The 21,737-nt window shown below is 44.4% G+C and overlaps 1 protein-coding gene across 1 annotated transcript in view; it reads left to right on the top strand.

Moving 5' to 3' along the window:
* Positions 1-7,161: 7,161 nt before the first annotated feature.
* The window catches only part of ntmt1 (N-terminal Xaa-Pro-Lys N-methyltransferase 1), a 35,044-nt gene continuing 20,468 nt past the window's right edge, over positions 7,162-21,737 (top strand). Inside the window, exons 1-3 of the mRNA XM_023960817.2 lie at positions 7,162-7,313; positions 7,387-7,466; positions 7,864-7,958. The gene's annotated coding sequence lies outside the window, so the exon portion shown is untranslated. The remainder of the gene's footprint in view (positions 7,314-7,386; positions 7,467-7,863; positions 7,959-21,737) is intronic.

Below are 21,737 nucleotides of genomic sequence, written 5' to 3'. Positions count from 1 at the left end.
ACTGTGAAGCATGGGGGTGGAAGCATCATGCTGTGGGGGTATTTTCAGCAAACGGACCAGAACGACTGATCCGTGTAAAGGAAAGAATGAATGGGGCTGTGTATGGTCAGATTTTGAGTGACCACATTCTTCCATTAGCATTGAAGATGAAACATGGCTGGGTCTTTCAGCATGACAACGATCCCAAACACGTTGCCCGGGTAACAAAGAAGTGGCTTCATAAGAAGCATTTCAAGGTCCTGGAGTGGCCTAGCCAGTCTCCAGATCTCAACCTCATAGAAAATATTTGGAGGGAGTAAAAAGTCTGTGTTGTTGGGAGCCGGTTTAGCTCGTGCTGGTTTGCAGCGCCTTCCGTCCGTGAAACCAGGGTTCGAATCCGGGCTGCTCCCTGTTCCCTTCTCTACTTCTGTGCCGGTCCCAAGCGCGGTTGCTTTGAGAAGGTTGCGTCAGGAAGGGCATCCGGTGTAAAACATTGCCAAGTTTAACATGCGACTAGTTCGCTGTGGCGGAAAAGCCGAAAGAGAAAGAAGGAGAAAGTCTATGTTGTTCAGTGACAACCCAAAAACATCACTGATCTAGAGGAGATCTGCATGGAGGAATGGGCCAAAACATCACTGCTCTAGAGGAGATCTGCATGGAGGAATGGGCCAAAACATCATTGCTCTAGAGGAGATCTGCATGGAGGAATGGGCCAAAACATCACTGCTCTAGAGGAGATCTGCATGGAGGAATGGGCCAAAACATCATTGCTCTAGAGGAGATCTGCATAGAGGAATGGGCCAAAACATCACTGCTCTAGAGCAGATCTGCATGGAGGAATGGACCAAAATACCAGCAACAGTCTGTGAAAACATGGTGAAGATTTGCAGAAAACGTAAAACTGCTGTCATTGCCGACAAAGAGTATATAATAAAGTATTGAGTTAAACATTTGTTATTAACCAAATACTTATTTTCCACCATATTATTTCTAATTTTGTCTCTCATAGGTGAGGTTTGCCTATGATGAAAATTACAGGCCTCTCATGTTTTAAAGTGGGAGAACTTGCACAGTTGGTGACTGACTGAATACTTTTTTACCTCACTGTATGTCTTTGTTTTCCTCGTGGAATCTGGATCTAAACTATACGGCTGAATAGATCTGATATTGCTCGCCATTTTTGTTACACCGTTACTGTTAGCTTGGGGTTGTGAGGAGCTGTAAGATAGCAGGATAGATTTAAACAGATAACTGAGAGGAAGGGGGGTTTAGGGTTGCTCCGCTCCAACGGTACCGTCCACAACTCAAAGGCGAATTTCTGTTGAACTCCTGCCGCTCTTAAGAAACTACACTTACCGGCCACTTTATTAGGTACACCTGTCCAGCTGCTCGTTAACGCACATTTCTAATCAGCCAATCACACGACAGCAACTCAATACATGAATGTGGTTGTTGTTGCCAGACGGGCTGGTCTGAGGACTTCAGAAACTGCTGATCTACTGGGATTTTCACCCACAACCATCTCTTGGATTTACAATTCACACAGACTCACCAAAACTGGACCATAGAAGAAGGAAAAAATTGTCTGATCTGATGAGTCTCCATTTCTGCTGCCACATTCAGATGGTGGGCTCAGAATTTGGCCTCAAGAACATGAAAGCATGGATCCATCCTGCCTTGTACCAACGGTTCAGGCTGGTGGTGGTGGTGTCATGGTGTGGGGGATACTTTCTTTGAAAACTTTGGGGCCATTACGGGAGTTCTGAAAGCAAAAGGAGGCCCAACCTGGTAAGCAAGGTGGATCTAATGAAGTGTATGTCTGAGAAAAACATGTTTTTTGATTATGGGTAAAAATGGCATGATCACAAATAAAAGATAACTGGGAACCTATTTTAAAAGAGTTCAAAAGGTAATCAGAGTAGGCCTTTAAAGAGGTTTTTGAATGTGCCGGACAGTCCATATGTGTTTCTCAAATGTCTGACTTGATTTATGCATTTCCTTTATCTAAATCCAATATCTAAAAATACTTGTTAAGAAATGATTAAAGTTTCTTACTGAGATGCACAATGTAGTGAACTCTACCTATCAATCTGTTCTGCAGATAGATCTGGTTCATCTCAGTGTCACCCTCTCCTTGCCCAGTATGGTGAACTGCCAAGTGCATGCCTCTCAGCAAAATGCACCCAGTGGATGGAAAATCACCTGAACACATTGATGACTAATTATAATAGAGATAAATCTGTATCCATTTATGTGCAGCAAAAAAGAGGCTTAGCAGTTGGCGCCACATGACATTATACAATTGAAGTATATGGGAGAAAGAGACAGCACATAACAGCAATGCCCAGTGGCTGGTCTCTCTGAGAAAAGAACATAGAAACCTCCCTGAACAGAATCCAGTAACCATCACAGTGGCAGACAGCCAAGAAAGAGTCTCAGGTATGAAGAACTGGACAGCACCGGGCCCTGACATGATACATGCCTACTGGCTATAGAAGCTTATCGCACTCCACGAGCGCCTGGCAGCACAAATGAACCAGCTGCTAAGAGATGGGACTCACCCTAAATGGCTAACGGAAGGGCGAACTATCCTGATCCAGAAGGATCCCTCAAAGGGTGCAGTCCCATCCAACTACCGGCCAATAACCTGTCTCTACACAACATGGAAGCTCATGTCAGACATCATTGCAACCAAGATAAATAGGCACATGGATCAATTCATGAGTAACACACAGAAGGGCATTGGTAGAGACTCCAGAGGAGCCAAACACCAACTCCTGGTCGACAGAACAGTCGCTCAAGACTGTAAGTCACGACACACCAACCTGTGCACAGCCTGGATTGATTACAAGAAGGCCTATGACTCAATGCCACACACATTGATCACTGAATGCTTGGAGCTGTTCAACATCAACAGGACTCTAAGAGCCTTCATAGGAAACTCCATGAAGCTGTGGAAAACCACCCTTGAAGCCAATGGAAGCCACTTGCACAAGTGTCCATCAAATGTGGCATATACCAAGGTGACGCTCTGTCCCCACTGCTGTTCTGCATAGGTCTCAACCCCCTCAGCCAAATAATCAATAAGACTGGCTATGGATACCGACTCAGAAATGGGGCCAACATCAGTCACCTCCTATACATGGATGACATCAAGCTATATGCTAAGAGTGAGCGTGACATTGACTCCCTGATCCACACCACCAGGATCTACAGTACTGACACTGGGATGTCATTCGGGCTCCAGAAATGCAACCGGATGGTGACAAAGAGAGGCAAGGTAGTCCACACAGGAGGGGTCTCACTCCCAGAAGGAACAATAACAGACATTGAGGACAGTTACAAGTACCTTGGAATCCCACAGGCAAATGGCAACCTGGAGCAGGCAACAAGGAAAGCTGCAACAGCTAAATACCTCCAACGAGTAAGGCAAGTCCTGAGAAGCCAGCTCAATGGAAAGAATAAGACCCGGGCAATAAACAGCTACGCACTGCCAGTTATCAGATACCCTGCAGGAATAATAAGATGGCCAAAGGAAGAGATACAGACCACGGATGTTAAAACACGAAAGCTCCTTACCATTCATGGAGGGTTCCATCCCAAATCCAGCACCCTGAGACTGTATGCTAGCCGCAAGGAAGGACGTCGAGGACTACTGAGCGTAGAAGCCACTATCCAGGATGAAACATCCAAGATCCATGAATACATCAAGCTCAAGGCCCCAACTGACAGTGTGCTCAGTGAATGTCTCAGGCAAGGGAGAGCAGAGGATACAGTGCTGGAGGACAGATCCTCATGGGAGGACAAACCCCTGCATGGGATGTACCACCGGACCATAACTGAAGTGGCTGATATCAATAAGTCCTACCAATGGCTAGAAAGGGCTGGTCTACAGGACAGCACTGAAGCGCTCATCCTGGCAGCCCAGGAACAAGCCCTGAGCACCAGAGCGATAGAAGCTCAGATCTACCACACCAGACAAGACCCAAGGTGCAGATCTACCACACCAGACAAGACCCAAGGTGTAGATCTACCACACCAGACAAGACCCAAGGTGTAGGTCTATCAAGGTGCAGATCTACCACACCAGACAAGACCCAAAGTGTAGATCTACTACACCAGACAGGACCCACAGTGTAGATCAACCACACCATACAAGACCCAAGGTGTAGATCTATCACACCAGACAAGACCCAAGGTGTAGATCTATCACACCAGACAAGACCCAAGGTGTAGATCTACCACACCAGACAAGACCCAAGGTGTAGATCTACCACACCAGACGAAACCCAGGGTGTAGATCCACCACACCAGACAAGACCCAAGGTGTAGATTTATCACACCAGACAAGACCCAAGGTGAAGATCTATCACACCAGACAAGACCCAAGGTGTAGATCTACCACACCAGACAAGACTCAAGGTGTAGATCTACCACACCAGACAAGACCCAAGGTGTAGATCTATCACACCAGACAAGACCCAAGGTGTAAATTCTCCCACACCAGACAAGACCCAAGGTGTAGATCTCCCACACCAGACAAGACCCAAGGTGTAGATCTACCACACCAGACAAGACCCAAGGTGTAGATCTACCACACCAGACAAGACCCAAGGTGTAGATCTCCCACACCAGACAAGACCCAAGGTGTAGGCTATGTAAAGAGGTGCCCGAAACAATCCATTACATAACTGCAGGATGTAAGATGCTGGCAGGTAAAGCATACATGGAGCGCCACAATCAAGTGGCTGGAATAATATACAGGAACATGTGTGCAGAATATGAACTGGAAACCCCAAGGTCAAAATGGGAAACACCTCTGAAGGTGATAGAGAATGAGAGGGCAAAGATCCTGTGGGACTTCCAGATCCAGACTGATAGGATGGTAATGGCGAACCAACCAGACATTGTAGTGGTGGATAAAGAACAGAGGAAAGCCGTTGTGGTGGATGTGGCAGTGCCAAGCGATGGGAACATCAGGAAGAAGGAACATGAGAAAGTGGAGAAATACCAGGGACTCAGAGAAGAACTGGAGAAAGCCTGGAAAGTGAAGGTGACAGTGGTGCCTGTGGTAATTGGAGCACTGGGGGCATTAACCCCCAAGCTGGAGGAGTGGCTACAACAGATACCTGGAAAGACCTCAGACCTCTCAGTCCAGAAAAGAACAGGAACAGCTAAGATACTGCAGGACCCTCAAGCTCCCAGGCCTCTGGTAGAGGACCCCAGTTTGGAGGAGAAACCACCCGTGAGAGGGTGAGAGGGGCGTTTTTTATATGGCATAGTGATGTTGGTTTATTAGACACAATTCATTTGTAATTATCTCAAATCTTGATTAGATGCCTTAAACCATTTGTGTATCATTTTGGGATGACCATCTGATGAAGAAATAGAGTCTCCACTCACACTAACATGAAGGAGAAAAGAGGACCATAGATGATTATCTATGTTCCAACAAGTCTCCAATTGTTTGCCGTTCAACCTGTTTTGCTGTTTGGTTCAGTTTGGTGTCTCTTGGCCTGTGTGGTTCTGTCAGCTTTGTCCCTCTTTTCCACTTTTCTTTTCTTTTACATGAGAGAAGAAGAAAGAGAAAAAGCCAGATTACGGGGGACATCAGTGTGTGTGTGTGTGTTCGTGTGTGTGTCTGTGTTGGGGGGAGGGGTGTTGGGGGCTGGAGCCAGCAGTCTGGAAACAGCATGACAGAATTTGAATTATAGAGGCACCACAGCAAAGAGGAGCAAGCTGGGGAGGAAGGGATGATGGTGTGTGAGCGGGAATGGGGAATATGTGTGTGTGTGGGGGGGGGTGCAGGAGGAGGATAAAAAGAAAGACAGAGAAAGCAAGAGAATACACAGACTGTTCTAGAGGCTCTGTAGAAAAGCAGAAAAGTCATTTTCCATCTATCTGTCCGTCAGTCCGTCCGTCCGTCCATCCATCTATCCTTTTGGCAGTAAATCATGTTTTTGTAACCCGTTGACGTGTTTCTTGTTACTTTGTCTTAAAACATACAGATTCTTTTAAAGAGTTGTTTCAGTATTTGTATCACCATTTTTTTGTGTGTTTGTATTGAATGACTGTTTTATTTAAAATGTGTTTACATAATAACATGATCTAAAGATCAGTATTTAAATCCAACTTGTTTTTAATTACAGTTTTTCTCAGTCGCTTTAGTACAATTCTCAGATCAGAATGAAATTCCCAAAACTATTTGTTCAATCTTCACATCATGATGTCACTTGTGCACATCATATAAGCAGTTTCTCACTTCTTTGAACAAGTTGCAATTGCTTTGGTACATCCATGCAAATGATTATGTACAATTCTCTGCTCTTTGCTACATTATCAATTGTTTATGTCATGTTGATCAAAATGTATTCTATAGTTCACTGTGCAATAGTCTTCCTCCTCAAAACACCTAGTCATTAGTTCATCGTATAAGTCAGTAACTGCATAGTGGTTGACCAAGTTGTCACAATGTGACAAACATATTTGGCTGCATTGCAAGAGAGGATATTCGCTGTGATGTGGATGAGAATTTGTGGCCTAACATACAGGAACGACAAGAGGTGTAGGGAGACCACACCAATTCCTACTGCACTGCCTGGACTGTTGTACAGAATATTGTCCTATCTTTTTTTTCCCTTTGTGTTACTGTTTGCAGTGGGTTTTTTCTATGTTGGTGTGACATGGTCTGTCAACAAATTACAATATGAACAATGAAAGTGTAAATGTGAATCTTGTCCAGTCTCTTGCAATCAAACAAAAAAGGTTTAACTTCCATTTTACAATAATTGTCATCCAAACTTTAGCCATAGTTTCCATCAGAACCTCCCTCTAAAGTACACAGTTATATTGACAACATGACTAAGTCATTTGACTGTCTTGTTCATAGACAATGACACAAGGACTTGACATTCTGATGGCACTGACATGTTCAATGACATAAAGACTTAGTTTTGAGAGATGAACTAAAGATTTTGACCAAGTTACAGGCTTTTGCAAGAAATCCATAGTGTTTTGCTGTTTGTACAAATTGTTTTGAGAAATGCACACACGTATTTGCAAACTTCAATTCTGATCTGAGAATTGTACTAAAGCGACTGAGAAAAACTGTAACACCATTTGACGGCGCCTGTTCCCTCACCTTCAGATCATCTTGTATAATTGGGAACACTTCCTCCACAGGTCGTTGGAAGGCCTGATGTCCAAAGATCTTGGACTGCGATACGCTGATCAGGCCACAGGGGAGCAGCACAGCGGCATGCAGCAGGGTCATTGTGTTAACGTGGTCATTGCTGTGCAGCTTTCATGGAATATGACCACAACGTTATGAACAGGTGAGATGTTCAGAAGTGTGTTTTACGGCTACAGCCCCCACCCCAGAGTCCACAGTTTCTGCTTCTTCAACAGATGGTGTGTCAAAAGGGTTAAAGAGAGCCTCAAAATATTTCTCCCACCACCCAACAATATCATCAGTTGAAGTTAAACAGGTACAGAAAACATTGCAAGCGTAAATCTGTGACGAGTACACATATCCAACAACATCTTCAGGTAGATCAGGGAGGCCATTCCTTCCATCGCTCCCTTTCAGCTGCCAGACAGAGTCTCCCATCAACAGTGCCCCTCTTTAGTGCTCCTCCAAAAGACCTTGAGAAGGCTGGGTCCTCCAAACTGCTGTTCTGCATGTAGGCCCAGTCAGAGATCTGTTTCCCAGACAAAATTCTTTGGACAAAGAAGATCTGCAACAAAGTTCTGACGTGAAAATTGGACAGAGAAGTTTTACTTAAAGCCCAGCTTTCGGTGCTGCTTGACCTACTTATAAGAAGTTGAGATGACCGCCAAATTCCAAATACTTATGTAGTAATGGTCTTCCACCTTCATCAACAGTGATGATTCACACACACGAGTGAGGCCGTAGCTCTTGGGACGGACTGTAGAGCTGATCATACGCTGGCTGAGACCCTCAATTGCAGCAAAGCAAAGTAAGTGTGCAAAAAGACGAGAAACTCTGCAAATGCAAAGAAATGATTTCATCCATCTTCTTCCGTTTGATCCCTTTTGGGGTCACGGGGCTGCTGGGGCCTATCGCGGCCACTTGTGGGCAAAGGCAGGGGACACCCTGTACAGGTCACCTGTCTCACAGGCTAGAGTGTCTGCAATCACACACCCACACACTCACAACAAGTTAGATTAACCAATTAACCTATGAAGCATGTTTTTGGATGGGGGGAGGAAGCTGGAGAAAAAGCACACATGCACGGGGAGAACGCAATGCAAACTCCACACAGAGAGGGTTTAGGTCCCCCAGCCCGGACTTGAACCTCCTTGTTGTGAGGAAAGAGCGCTTACCACTCCACCACCGTGCCGCCCACAAAGAAATGCCACTAAATACCTGCCAGTATGGTCTGTGACATCCAAAGTTTACCAGCCAAATTAGACTTCCACTGGCCAAACATATTCTTTGGAAAGATCTTCTGTGTATTTCAATATAAAACAGTTGTTCCCTGTGTTTATTAACCCTTGTTCTATCCTAGGCACTTTACCATTGGGACTGGGTCATCTAGACCCACTAGACAGTGCTCTGAACCTTTTTTCTTCAATGATTTGTGATCTTCACTGGTGTCCATGGATTACATGAAATCTTTCCACCTTTATCCACCTTTGTCATGGTAGGGAGAACACCTCAATGGAAGGGGGGGGGGTCATCTAAGATAGCACAAGGGTTAAAGGATCGACTTTTTATCAAAGCCCTAATGTTTATTTCTACTTGAGGTTATTTATTCACAACTTGAACATTTTTTAAGAAATGATCTTTGTTCAAATCACAAATGTTTTTTCTAAGTTACAACAGGAAACTAAATATTAAAACTAGTGATAAACAGTGTTGGGAATCTTACTTTAAAAAAGTAAATAATTACATCGTAGATACCAGTTAAATCAGCCATCATGCTGTAATATCCAGCTCAGTGTAAGTACCGTAACCATTCGGCCTGCAATAACCGTTCGGGGTCCTTTGGACTGATGATAACGTCACACTACGGTGGCCCCACTTGGACAAACTACATAGCGTCCACATCTGCTCGGGCTCTACATATTTACATTTCACGTTTCCTTTTGTATTATAAAGTTCTTTTCCTTTGTAAGTTGTGTCTGACATTATTCTTTGTAATGTTTCAGGAGAGATTTTACCACAACCCACTTTGTAAAAAGATCTGTGGCTGTTAGAATGAACCTGCTGCTCCACAGAGAACCGTGTGTCTGAGCAGCTGCAGTCTCGTAGCTTCGTGTTTGCAGGCAGGGATGGTTCTTTGTTACAGTGTTCGGTCCGGAGAAGGGTTCAGACCGCAGTCCGCTCGGCTGCAATGCACTTAATAATAATCATAATAAAAGCACATTTAGAAGATACTCTTACTCTGTGTCGGAGCTCTGCTTGTTTACAACAGACTTCATAATATCTTCTCCTATGGTAGTATCATAATTTGTCCAGACTAATCACTATCTGACACGTCATCAGACCAACAAACAGCCAATCACATAATGGGACGTCAGCACTAGTCGAAGGACCCCGAACGGTTGTTGTAGGCTGAATGGTTGTGGTCCCTACTCTGGCTTGTTTGTTGATTTGTCACTGGAGCACACCCACCGGGGCTCGGTGCTTTGTGAGAATGAAAAGGTTTGGGTTTGATGCTTCTTTAGAGAAGAACGCTGCGTGCGCCTTTGTGCGTCCATATGCCAATCTGTGCGCCTGTGCCCACCAAAGCGAATTTCCAAAGAACGCCTGCCACTCTGCAGAAACTATGTCCTCAAAACGCAGCTTTTTTACTTTGGATGAAAAAAAAGGCATAATGCTATTAAAATACTACAGGGAATACTTTTACCACATATCAAAAGATGATTGGAGCGGGACTTAAACATTTCTGTTTCAAGTTTCACACAATATATTAGGTTCCCAATAGGTTCTTCCAAATTGTAAACTGACTTCTAGTGCGTCCGTCCTGGGGGAGGATCCCTCCTTCATGTGGACACCCCTGAGGTTTCTTCTTTTTTTCCAGAATCCGTATTTGTTTTAGGAGCTTTTCCTTACAGAGAGGGGGGTTCTAAGGGCAGAGATGCCCAGTGTAGTTTAGTCTGTTTAGTTCAGTTTAGAATTTTCCCATTGAATTTTATGTATTCATGATCCTTATGATTTTATGTTTACTTTACAATTACCAGTACGAAGCCCATAGAGGCGACTGCTGTTGTGATTTTGGGCTATACAAATAAAATGGAATTGAATGGAATTCCTTACAACAGCAACTGACATTGTATTTGTCACTTCGTCACAATGCTGCCTGTGTAACGATAACCCACGTCTTATTGCTGAAATGATGCGCATGATGTTTATTTTTAACAAACTTTCTTCAGAAGACCAGAAATTTCTTTCAATATGTATTAGATAAACATCCAGCAAACCAGAGATGGTAAATGGTAAAGTCCACAAAGGAGGGGTCTGACTACCCGAAGGAACAATAGCAGACATTGAGGACAGTTACAAGTACCTTGGAATTCCACAAGCAAATGGCAACAAGGAAAGCTGCAACAGCTAAATACCTCCAACGAGTAAGGCAAGTCCTGAGAAGCCAGCTCAATGGCAAGAACAAGACCCGGGCAACAAACAGCTACGCACTGCCAGTTATCAGATACCCTGCAGGAATAATAAGATGGCCAAAGGAAGAGATACAGACCACGGATGTTAAAACACGAAAGCTCCTCACCATGCATGGAGAGTTCCATCCCAAATCCAGCCCCCTGAGACTGTATGCTAGCTGCAAGGAAGGACGTCGAGGACTAGTGAGCGTAGAAGCCACTATCCAGGATAAAACATCCAAGATGCATGAGTACATCAAGCTCAAGGCCCCAACTGACAGTGTGCTCAGGGAATGTCTCAGGCAATGGAGAGCAGAGGATACAGTGCTGGAGGATAGTTGCCTGAAACAATCCAGCACATAACTGCAGGGTGTAAGATGCTGGCAGGTAAAGCATACATGGAGCGCCACAATCAAGTGGCTGGAATAATATACAGGAACATGTGTGCAGAATATGGACTAGAAACCCCAAGGTCAAAATGGGAAACACCTCTGAAGGTGGTAGAGAATGAGAGGGCAAAGATCCTGTGGGACTTCCAGATCCAGACTAGGATGGTAATGGCGAACCAACCAGACATTGTAGTGGTGGATAAAGAACAGAGGAAAGCCGTTGTGGTGGATGCGGCAGTGCCAAGCGATGGGAACATCAGGAAGAAGGAACATGAGAAGCTGGAGAAATACCAGGGACTCAGAGAAGAACTGGAGAAAGCCTGGAAAGTGAAGGTGACAGTGGTGCCTGTGGCAACTGGAGCACTCGGGGCAGTAACCCCCAAGCTGGAGGAGTGGCTGGAAAGATTTCCAGATACCTGGAAAGACCTCAGACCTCTCAGTCCAGAAAAGAACAGGAACAGTTAAGATACTGCAGGACCCTCAAGCTCCCAGGCCTCTGGTAGAGGACCCGAACTTGGAGGAGAAACCACCAGCGGAGGGTGAGAGCGGAGTGTTTGTTTCATATATATTTGTGTGTGTGGAGTTCAGTGTCTTGCCCAAGGACACTTCGACAAAAGGCGGGATCAAGACTGCCATGTTCCGAGCAGAGGTAGACCGCCGTACAGCTGCACCACAGCCCCCCACCCCACCCCACACACACAACATGCTGTTTTGCATCCTCTCTGAAAACGATCCTTTAGTTTATTCCCTTTGTTATGCCTGACAGACACAGGTAGGACTGAACAGTTCAGGTGTTTGTTTTCTGTTTGGCTTTTTCTCCATGTCTCCTCCTTCCCTCAGTCAGTCCTGACAGTGTAGCAAAACTCTCAGTATTTTGGGATTATTTATTGGTATACACAACAGCAGGAACAACCTGACACACAAATGTGCCTAACTGCCGTGTTTCCTCCACCTCGCCAACACCAAATCTGTTGCCTCACAGATGACTTCCACACACGCAGAGACAAGGTAAGGCAGGTGTGTATGTCTGAGACACATTCCAGAGAAGAAGGACAAAAGGGGAAAGAGAAGGAGAGACGGCATGCAATTCAATACCCCTGCACACTGAATATTCCCCCAGAGGGCTTTTTCCATTACCCCTGAACAAGGGAGTCTTTAAGCTGATGCAGCCCTGCATTTTCATCTGTTTCTTTTTTCCTTCTCTCTTCTCACTCCCTCTTTGCTTCTTTGCTGTTTTTTTTCCACAGACACATTGTGCAAATGTAACCTTTAGTGAGCCTAACCCCCTACCCCACACCCACTGCTCCCCCTCCCCAGGAAGTTTGCTAGCCACTTTGCTGCCAAGAAATATGGAAAAACTGGCAGACTGCCCGTTTCATCTGCAAACACAGTGAAAAGAGAGGGTGGAAGGAAGCAGCGGGGGGTGGAGGGGAGGGAGTGTGAGGAGGTGACACACAGGCGATGGGAAAGCTGCCGCTGCTGCTGTGCTTGCCACAAGGAAGAAAAGAGATTCAAAAACAGAGCAGAGAAAAAACAGGCTGCACAGAGATATGGATGAATTTTACTTGCATAAAATGGAGCCTCATTACTGAGGGAAGATAAATCATATGTAGACATTTTCCTGAGGGTACACATACATCCTACGATGGGCAAACGGAGCTGGGTCTCAGCATTAGCATGCATAGACACATAGCAATTAAGCAGCTCCCAGGGAATCAGCAGAAGGACAAGCAGGAAAATCCATTTATTATTTGATTTAGTAGATTTTTTGTACTAGACTTATACTGTATGAGCTACTTCAACCAAACAGTAAAATATTACTGTTTGGTTCATGTCTTCTACATCCTCTACCAGCAGCTACCTTCATGTCTTCTACATCCTCTACCAGCAGCTACCTTCATGTCTTCTACATCCTCTACCAGCAACTACCTTCATGTCTTCTACATCCTCTACAAGCAACTACCTTCATGTCTTCTACATCCTCTACCAGCAGCTACCTTCATGTCATCATCATCCTCTACAAGCAACTACCTTCATGTCTTCTACATCCTCTACAAGCAACTACCTTCATGTCTTCTACATCCTCTACCAGCAGCTACCTTCATGTCATCATCATCATCTACCAGCAGTTACCTTCATGTCTTCTTCATCCTCTACCAGCAGCTACCTTCATGTCTCCTACATCCTTTACCAGCAATTACCTTCATGTCTTCTACATCCTCTACCAGCAACTACCTTCATATCTCCTACATCCTCTACCAGCAGCTACCTTCATGTCTTCATCATCCTCTACCAGCAGCTACCTTCATGTCATCATCATCATCTACCAGCAGTTACCTTCATGTCTTCTACATCCTCTACCAGCAGCTACCTTCATGTCTTCTACATCCTCTACCAGCAGCTACCTTCATGCCTTCTACATCCTCTACCAGCAGCTATCATCATATCTCCTACATCCTCTACCATCAGCTACCTTCATGTCTTCTACATCCTCTACCAGCAACTACCTTCATATCTCCTACATCCTCTACCAGCAGCTACCTTCATGTCTTCATCATCCTCTACCAGCAGCTACCTTCATGTCATCATCATCATCTACCAGCAGCTACCTTCATGTCTTCTACATCCTCTACCAGCAGCTACCTTCATGTCTTCTACATCCTCTACCAGCAGCTATCATCATATCTCCTACATCCTCTACCATCAGCTACCTTCATGTCTTCTACATCCTCTACCAGCAATTACCTTCATGTCTTCTACATCCTCTACCAGCAACTACCTTCATATCTCCTACATCCTCTACCAGCAGCTACCTTCATGTCATCATCATCATCTACCAGCAGTTACCTTCATGTCTTCTACATCCTCTACCAGCAGCTACCTTCATGTCTTCTACATCCTCTACCAGCAGCTACCTTCATGTCTTCTACATCCTCTACCAGCAGCTATCATCATATCTCCTACATCCTCTACCATCAGCTACCTTCATGTCTTCTACATCCTCTACCAGCAGCTACCTTCATGTCTTCTACATCCTCTACCAGCAACTACCTTCATATCTCTTACATCCTCTACCAGCAGCTACCTTCATGTCTTCATCATCCTCTACCAGCAGCTACCTTCATGTCTTCATCATCCTCTACCAGCAACTACCTTCATGTCTTCTACATCCTCTACAAACAACTACCTTCATGTCTTCATCATCCTCTACCAGCAGCTACCTTCATGTCTTCTACATCCTCTACCAGCAACTACCTTCTTGTCTTCTACATCCTCTACCATCAGCTACCTTCTTGTCTTCTCCATCCTCTACCAGCAGCTACTTGCATGTCTTCATCATCCTCTACCAGCAGCTACCTTCATGTCTTCATCATCCTATACCAGCAACTACCTTCATGTCTTCTACATCCTCTACAAGCAACTACCTTCATGTCTTCTACATCCTCTACCAGCAGCTACCTTCATGTCTTCATCATCCTCTACCAGCAACTACCTTCATGTCTTCTACATCCTCTACCAGCAGCTACCTTCATGTCTTCTACATCCTCTACCAGCAACTACCTTCATGTCTTCTACATCCTCTACAAGCAACTACCTTCATGTCTTCTACATCCTCTACCAGCAGCTACCTTCATGTCATCATCATCCTCTACAAGCAACTACCTTCATGTCTTCTACATCCTCTACAAGCAACTACCTTCATGTCTTCTACATCCTCTACCAGCAGCTACCTTCATGTCATCATCATCATCTACCAGCAGTTACCTTCATGTCTTCTTCATCCTCTACCAGCAGCTACCTTCATGTCTCCTACATCCTTTACCAGCAATTACCTTCATGTCTTCTACATCCTCTACCAGCAACTACCTTCATATCTCCTACATCCTCTACCAGCAGCTACCTTCATGTCTTCATCATCCTCTACCAGCAGCTACCTTCATGTCATCATCATCATCTACCAGCAGTTACCTTCATGTCTTCTACATCCTCTACCAGCAGCTACCTTCATGTCTTCTACATCCTCTACCAGCAGCTACCTTCATGCCTTCTACATCCTCTACCAGCAGCTATCATCATATCTCCTACATCCTCTACCATCAGCTACCTTCATGTCTTCTACATCCTCTACCAGCAGCTACCTTCATGTCTTCTACATCCTCTACCAGCAACTACCTTCATATCTCCTACATCCTCTACCAGCAGCTACCTTCATGTCTTCATCATCCTCTACCAGCAGCTACCTTCATGTCATCATCATCATCTACCAGCAGTTACCTTCATGTCTTCTACATCCTCTACCAGCAGCTACCTTCATGTCTTCTACATCCTCTACCAGCAGCTACCTTCATGTCTTCTACATCCTCTACCAGCAGCTATCATCATATCTCCTACATCCTCTACCATCAGCTACCTTCATGTCTTCTACATCCTCTACCAGCAATTACCTTCATGTCTTCTACATCCTCTACCAGCAACTACCTTCATATCTCCTACATCCTCTACCAGCAGCTACCTTCATGTCATCATCATCATCTACCAGCAGTTACCTTCATGTCTTCTACATCCTCTACCAGCAGCTACCTTCATGTCTTCTACATCCTCTACCAGCAGCTACCTTCATGTCTTCTACATCCTCTACCAGCAGCTATCATCATATCTCCTACATCCTCTACCATCAGCTACCTTCATGTCTTCTACATCCTCTACCAGCAGCTACCTTCATGTCTTCTACATCCTCTACCAGCAACTACCTTCATATCTCTTACATCCTCTACCAGCAGCTACCTTCATGTCTTCATCATCCTCTACCAGCAGCTACCTTCATGTCTTCATCATCCTCTACCAGCAACTACCTTCATGTCTTCTACATCCTCTACAAACAACTACCTTCATGTCTTCATCATCCTCTACCAGCAGCTACCTTCATGTCTTCTACATCCTCTACCAGCAACTACCTTCTTGTCTTCTACATCCTCTACCATCAGCTACCTTCTTGTCTTCTCCATCCTCTACCAGCAGCTACTTGCATGTCTTCATCATCCTCTACCAGCAGCTACCTTCATGTCTTCATCATCCTATACCAGCAACTACCTTCATGTCTTCTACATCCTCTACAAGCAACTACCTTCATGTCTTCTACATCCTCTACCAGCAGCTACCTTCATGTCTTCATCATCCTCTACCAGCAACTACCTTCATGTCTTCTACATCCTCTACAAGCAACTACCTTCATGTCTTCTACATCCTCTACCAGCAGCTACCTTCATGTCTTCATCATCCTCTACCAGCAACTACCTTCATGTCTTCTACATCCTCTACCAGCAGCTACCTTCATGTCTTCATCATCCTCTACCAGCAACTACCTTCATGTCTTCTACATCCTATACCAGCAACTACCTTCATGTCTTCTACATCCTCTACAAGCAACTACCTTCATGTCTTCTACATCCTCTACCAGCTACTACCTTCATGTCTTCTACATCCTCTACCAGCAACTACCTTCTTGTCTTCTACATCCTCTACCATCAGCTACCTTCTTGTCTTCTCCATCCTCTACCAGCAGCTACTTGCATGTCTTCATCATCCTCTACCAGCAGCTACCTTCATGTCTTCATCATCCTCTACCAGCAACTACCTTCATGTCTTCTTCATCCTATACCAGCAACTACCTTCATGTCTTCTACATCCTCTACAAGCAACTACCTTCATGTCTTCTACATCCTCTACCAGCAGCTACCTTCATGTCTTCATCATCCTCTACCAGCAGCTACCTTCATGTCTTCATCATCCTCTACCAGCAGCTACCTTCATGTCATCATCATCATCTACCAGCAGCTACCTTCATGTCTTCTACATCCTATACCAGCAACTACCTTCATGTCTTCTACATCCTCTACAAGCAACTACCTTCATGTCTTCTACATCCTCTACCAGCTACTACCTTCATGTCTTCTACATCCTCTACCAGCAACTACCTTCTTGTCTTCTACATCCTCTACCATCAGCTACCTTCTTGTCTTCTCCATCCTCTACCAGCAGCTACTTGCATGTCTTCATCATCCTCTACCAGCAGCTACCTTCATGTCTTCATCATCCTCTACCAGCAACTACCTTCATGTCTTCTTCATCCTATACCAGCAACTACCTTCATGTCTTCTACATCCTCTACAAGCAACTACCTTCATGTCTTCTACATCCTCTACCAGCAGCTACCTTCATGTCTTCATCATCCTCTACCAGCAACTACCTTCATGTCTTTTACATCCTCTACCAGCAGCTACCTTCATGTCTTCATCATCCTCTACCAGCAACTACCTTCATGTCTTCTACATCCTCTACAAGCAACTACCTTCATGTCTTCATCATCCTCTACAAACAACTACCTTCATGTCTTCATCATCCTCTACCAGCAGCTACCTTCATGTCTTCTACATCCTCTACCAGTAGCTACCTTCATGTCTTCATCATCCTCTACCAGCAGCTACCTTCATGTCTTCTACATCCTCTACCAGCAACTACCTTCATGTCTTCTACATCCTCTACAAGCAACTACCTTCATGTCTTCTACATCCTCTACCAGCTACTACCTTCATGTCTTCTACATCCTCTACCAGCAACTACCTTCTTGTCTTCTACGTCCTCTACCATCAGCTACTTTCTTGTCTTCTACATCCTCTACCAGCAGCTACCTTCATGTCTTCATCATCCTCTACCAGCAGCTACCTTCATGTCATCATCATCATCTACCAGCAGTTACCTTCATGTCTTCTTCATCCTCTACCAGCAGTTACCTTCATGTCTTCTACATCCTCTACCAGCAACTACCTTCATATCTCCTACATCCTCTACCAGCAGCTACCTTCATGTCTTCATCATCCTCTACCAGCAATTACCTTCATGTCTTCTACATCCTCTACCAGCAACTACCTTCATATCTCCTACATCCTCTACCAGCAGCTACCTTCATGTCTTCATCATCCTCTACCAGCAGCTACCTTCATGTCATCATCATCATCTACCAGCAGTTACCTTCATGTCTTCTACATCCTCTACCAGCAGCTACATTCATGTCTTCATCATCCTCTACCAGCAGCTACCTTCATGTCATCATCATCATCTACCAGCAGTTACCTTCATGTCTTCTACATCCTCTACCAGCAGCTACCTTCATGTCTTCTACATCCTCTACCAGCAACTACCTTCATATCTTCATCATCCTCCAACAGCAGCTACTTTCATATCTCCTACATCCTCTACCAGCAGCTACCTTCATGTCTTCATCATCCTCTACCAGCAATTACCTTCATGTCTTCTACATCCTCTACCAGCAGCTACCTTCATGTCTTCATCATCCTCTACCAGCAACTACCTTCATATCTCCTACATCCTCTACCAGCAGCTACCTTCATGTCTTCTACATCCTCTACCAGCAGCTACCTTCATATCTCCTACATCCTCTACCAGCAGCTACCTTCATGTCTTCATCATCCTCTACCAGCAGCTACCTTCATGTCTTCATCATCCTCTACCAGCAACTACCTTCATATCTCCTACATCCTCTACCAGCAGCTACCTTCATGTCTTCATCATCCTCTACCAGCAGCTACCTTCATGTCTTCATCATCCTCTACCAGCAACTACCTTCATGTCTTCTACATCCTCTACCAGCAGCTACCTTCATGTCTTCATCATCCTCTACAAACAACTACCTTCATGTCTTCATCATCCTCTACCAGCAGCTACCTTCATGTCTTCATCATCCTCTACCAGCAACTACCTTCATGTCTTCTACATCCTCTACCAGCAGCTACCTTCATGTCTTCATCATCCTCTACAAACAACTACCTTCATGTCTTCATCATCCTCTACCAGCAGCTACTTTCATGTCTTCATCATCCTCTACAAGCAACTACCTTCATGTCTTCTACATCCTCTACCAGCAGCTACATTCATGTCTTCTACATCCTCTAGCAGCTACTTTCATGTCTTCCTTCTCTGCATCCAGAAACCTCCTCTCTGGTTTTCCTCTAGACCTCTGGCAGCTCCAGACTCAGCATAACCATAGCTTCACCGTCTCTCCTCTGGACATGTCCCAACCATCTCAGTCTAGCCTTTTCATCAGCTTTATTCCTCTGTAGTTCCAATAGCTCTGCACATCTCCTTTATTCCAAAAAGTGGACGCCATCCCACTTCTCCTCCATTCCTCAGACGTCTTCTCAACACCTAAGATCCTGTAGAACAAACCAGTCAGAAACCTCACTGCCATCTCTCCTATACACTTCCATTCCTCCACAGGTGTATCATCAGGACCAAGTGCCTTTCTGCTCTTCATCCTCTTCAATGCCCCCCTCCCCCCACTTCACCCTTCCTAATCTTTCTTACTTTCTGCTCCAGGGCAGTCATCTCCTCTGTTGTTTCTTAGCTCTCATTTTTTTATTCATTAACTCTTCAAAGTATTCTCTCCATCTTTTCACGACTCTGCTGACTCCTGTCAGTACATTACCATCCCAATCCTTAATCACCCTAACCAACTGCATCTCCTTCCCATCTCTCTGTCCCACTTCTTCTTTGCAAGCCTCTTACTCAATATACACTCCTGCACCTCCTCATGCCACCACCAAGGACACTCCTTCATGCGTCCCTGATCTCATCGGCTGTAGTTCTCCAGTCATCTGGGAGAACCTCCTGACTACCCAGAGTCTGTTTCAGCTGCTTCTTAGAAGTCCTGCAACATTCTTCCTCTTTCAGCTTCCACCAGTTTGTCCTCTTCTCTGCCTTTGCCCTTTCTTTCTTCATCTTCTTTATCAACAGAGTCATCCCTCACAGCGCCATCCTCTGCTGTCTGGAAACACTATCCCACCACTCCTTTGCAGTCTCTGATCTCCTGCAGATTACACCGTCTACACAAGATGTGGTCTACCTGTGCTTCTACTCTTATAGGTCATCCTATGTTCCTGTCTCCTCTCAAAGAACACTTTCACTAGAGCCATTTCCATCTTTGTTGCTAAACCAAACCATCTGTCCTTTTACGTTCCTCTCCCGGATAACAAACCTGGCCATCAGCTCTTCATCACCTCCTCATCACCACTTCATCACCTCCTCATCATCTCTGTTTCCTGCACCAACATGTCCATTAAAATCTGCGCCAATGACAACTCTCACTTGTAGAAATGCTCATCATGACTTTATCAAGGTTCAAACAGAACTTCTCCTTCTGCTCCAGAATCTGACAGTCATTTCACCGCCACAGCGCTTCTAACAAACTCCTCCTTTAAGTTAACTTTTCTCTTCCCAATGGTCAATGTCAGATCAAGAAGCACCAGGATTGTAGTGTGATCTGAGTTTGTTGACAGAAGACTATCATTAAATCTTCTGCATCATTGGTTTAGCATTGTATTGATCTTTAGATCCTGACTGAAAACCTCCAGATAATTAGACATTAAACAATCACTACAGTTGAGTACAAACGACCCAGAAAGGCGTAATAGAAGAATCTCAACAGAAATAAAAAAATAATCTAAAAATATAAAAGTTCAGTAAAATCTATGCCACGCTTTTCAGTGGCTGAATCCCTGCATGCTTAACAGAGGTCACACAGCTACAACGCCATTCTCCAATGTTAACAATCTTAAGAACATAAGGCAGGACGGACTTAGCTAAAAATCTGCAAGATCAAACTGAAGGTGAACCTGATATGACGAGTAATTTGGTTTAAAGGCTGCAGATTCAAAAACAGCTAAAGAGGAGATGGGGATAGTTGTGTCAACAAGGGAGGAGATCAGTAAAAAGTTGATAAAGACGACATCACCAATGTCTAAAATACCAACTTCACAGTCTAATCTCTGTCTTTACTGTAAACATAATATCACAGTTGACATGTATTTTAAACATTTGGTATATTTTAAACATTTAATGAGGGCCAATCATATTCCACTGCCAGACCACCTTTCTTTAACCTTTTCACACTCATTATATTAGATTCTAGGTGCTCCTGATTTGGGAACCTATCCCATGGGTGATGAATCTATTCTGTGCCTGACTTCAAAATATCCGTTAAAATTACATGATTATATTATTTTCTTTATGTTGCCGTAACTTGTTCATCACAGTTCTATGTGTTTTTTCTGTAATCTTTTCCTGCGGGCTGTAAATTTCCAAGTGGTGCTCTTCCTTTCTGTTGCCTAGCAACAGAGGGGGAAGAAATAGATGAGGTGATGAGTGAAGGTGAGCTCAAGGGAGATAGAAAGGGAGAGAAAGGGAAAAGATGGGAGGTGGGGGTGCAAGGGGGGGTTTATTTCTTTCTCTGCAAGCTTTCATAAATTGTTTGATTTCTTTCAGAACCTCTGTTTTGGAAATGAAAAGTCCACAAAAAATCTGCTGCTTTATGTGAATCAGTTACACAGATAGCGGTCTGCAGGAAACATCCATAGACTTTTCCTTTGACCTGTGGATTTTGTTAAGAATACAGGCCATGCAGGGACATAATACCTACATTCTATATTTTTTATTTTTTGTTTGTGTCTAAAAGTATGATTATAAACCCAAACATTAAATGGTCATGGAAACTTAATTAGAAAATAAAAATAAACTGGCTTTCTCCAGTTCTTCTCTGAGTCCCTGGTATTTCTCCAGCTTCTCATGTTCCTTCTTCCTGATGTTCCCATCCTTGGCACTGCCACATCCACCACAACGGCTTTCCTCTGTTCTTTATCCACCACTACAATGTCTGGTTGGTTCTCCATCACC

This window comes from Oryzias latipes, chromosome 12 (assembly GCF_053564925.1).
Source record: "Oryzias latipes strain Hd-rR chromosome 12, Olatipes_Hd-rR_3.1".
NCBI lineage: Eukaryota > Metazoa > Chordata > Actinopteri > Beloniformes > Adrianichthyidae > Oryzias > Oryzias latipes.
The sequence above is the reverse complement of the archived record's forward strand: the minus strand, read 5'-3'. Positions and strand labels throughout refer to the sequence as shown.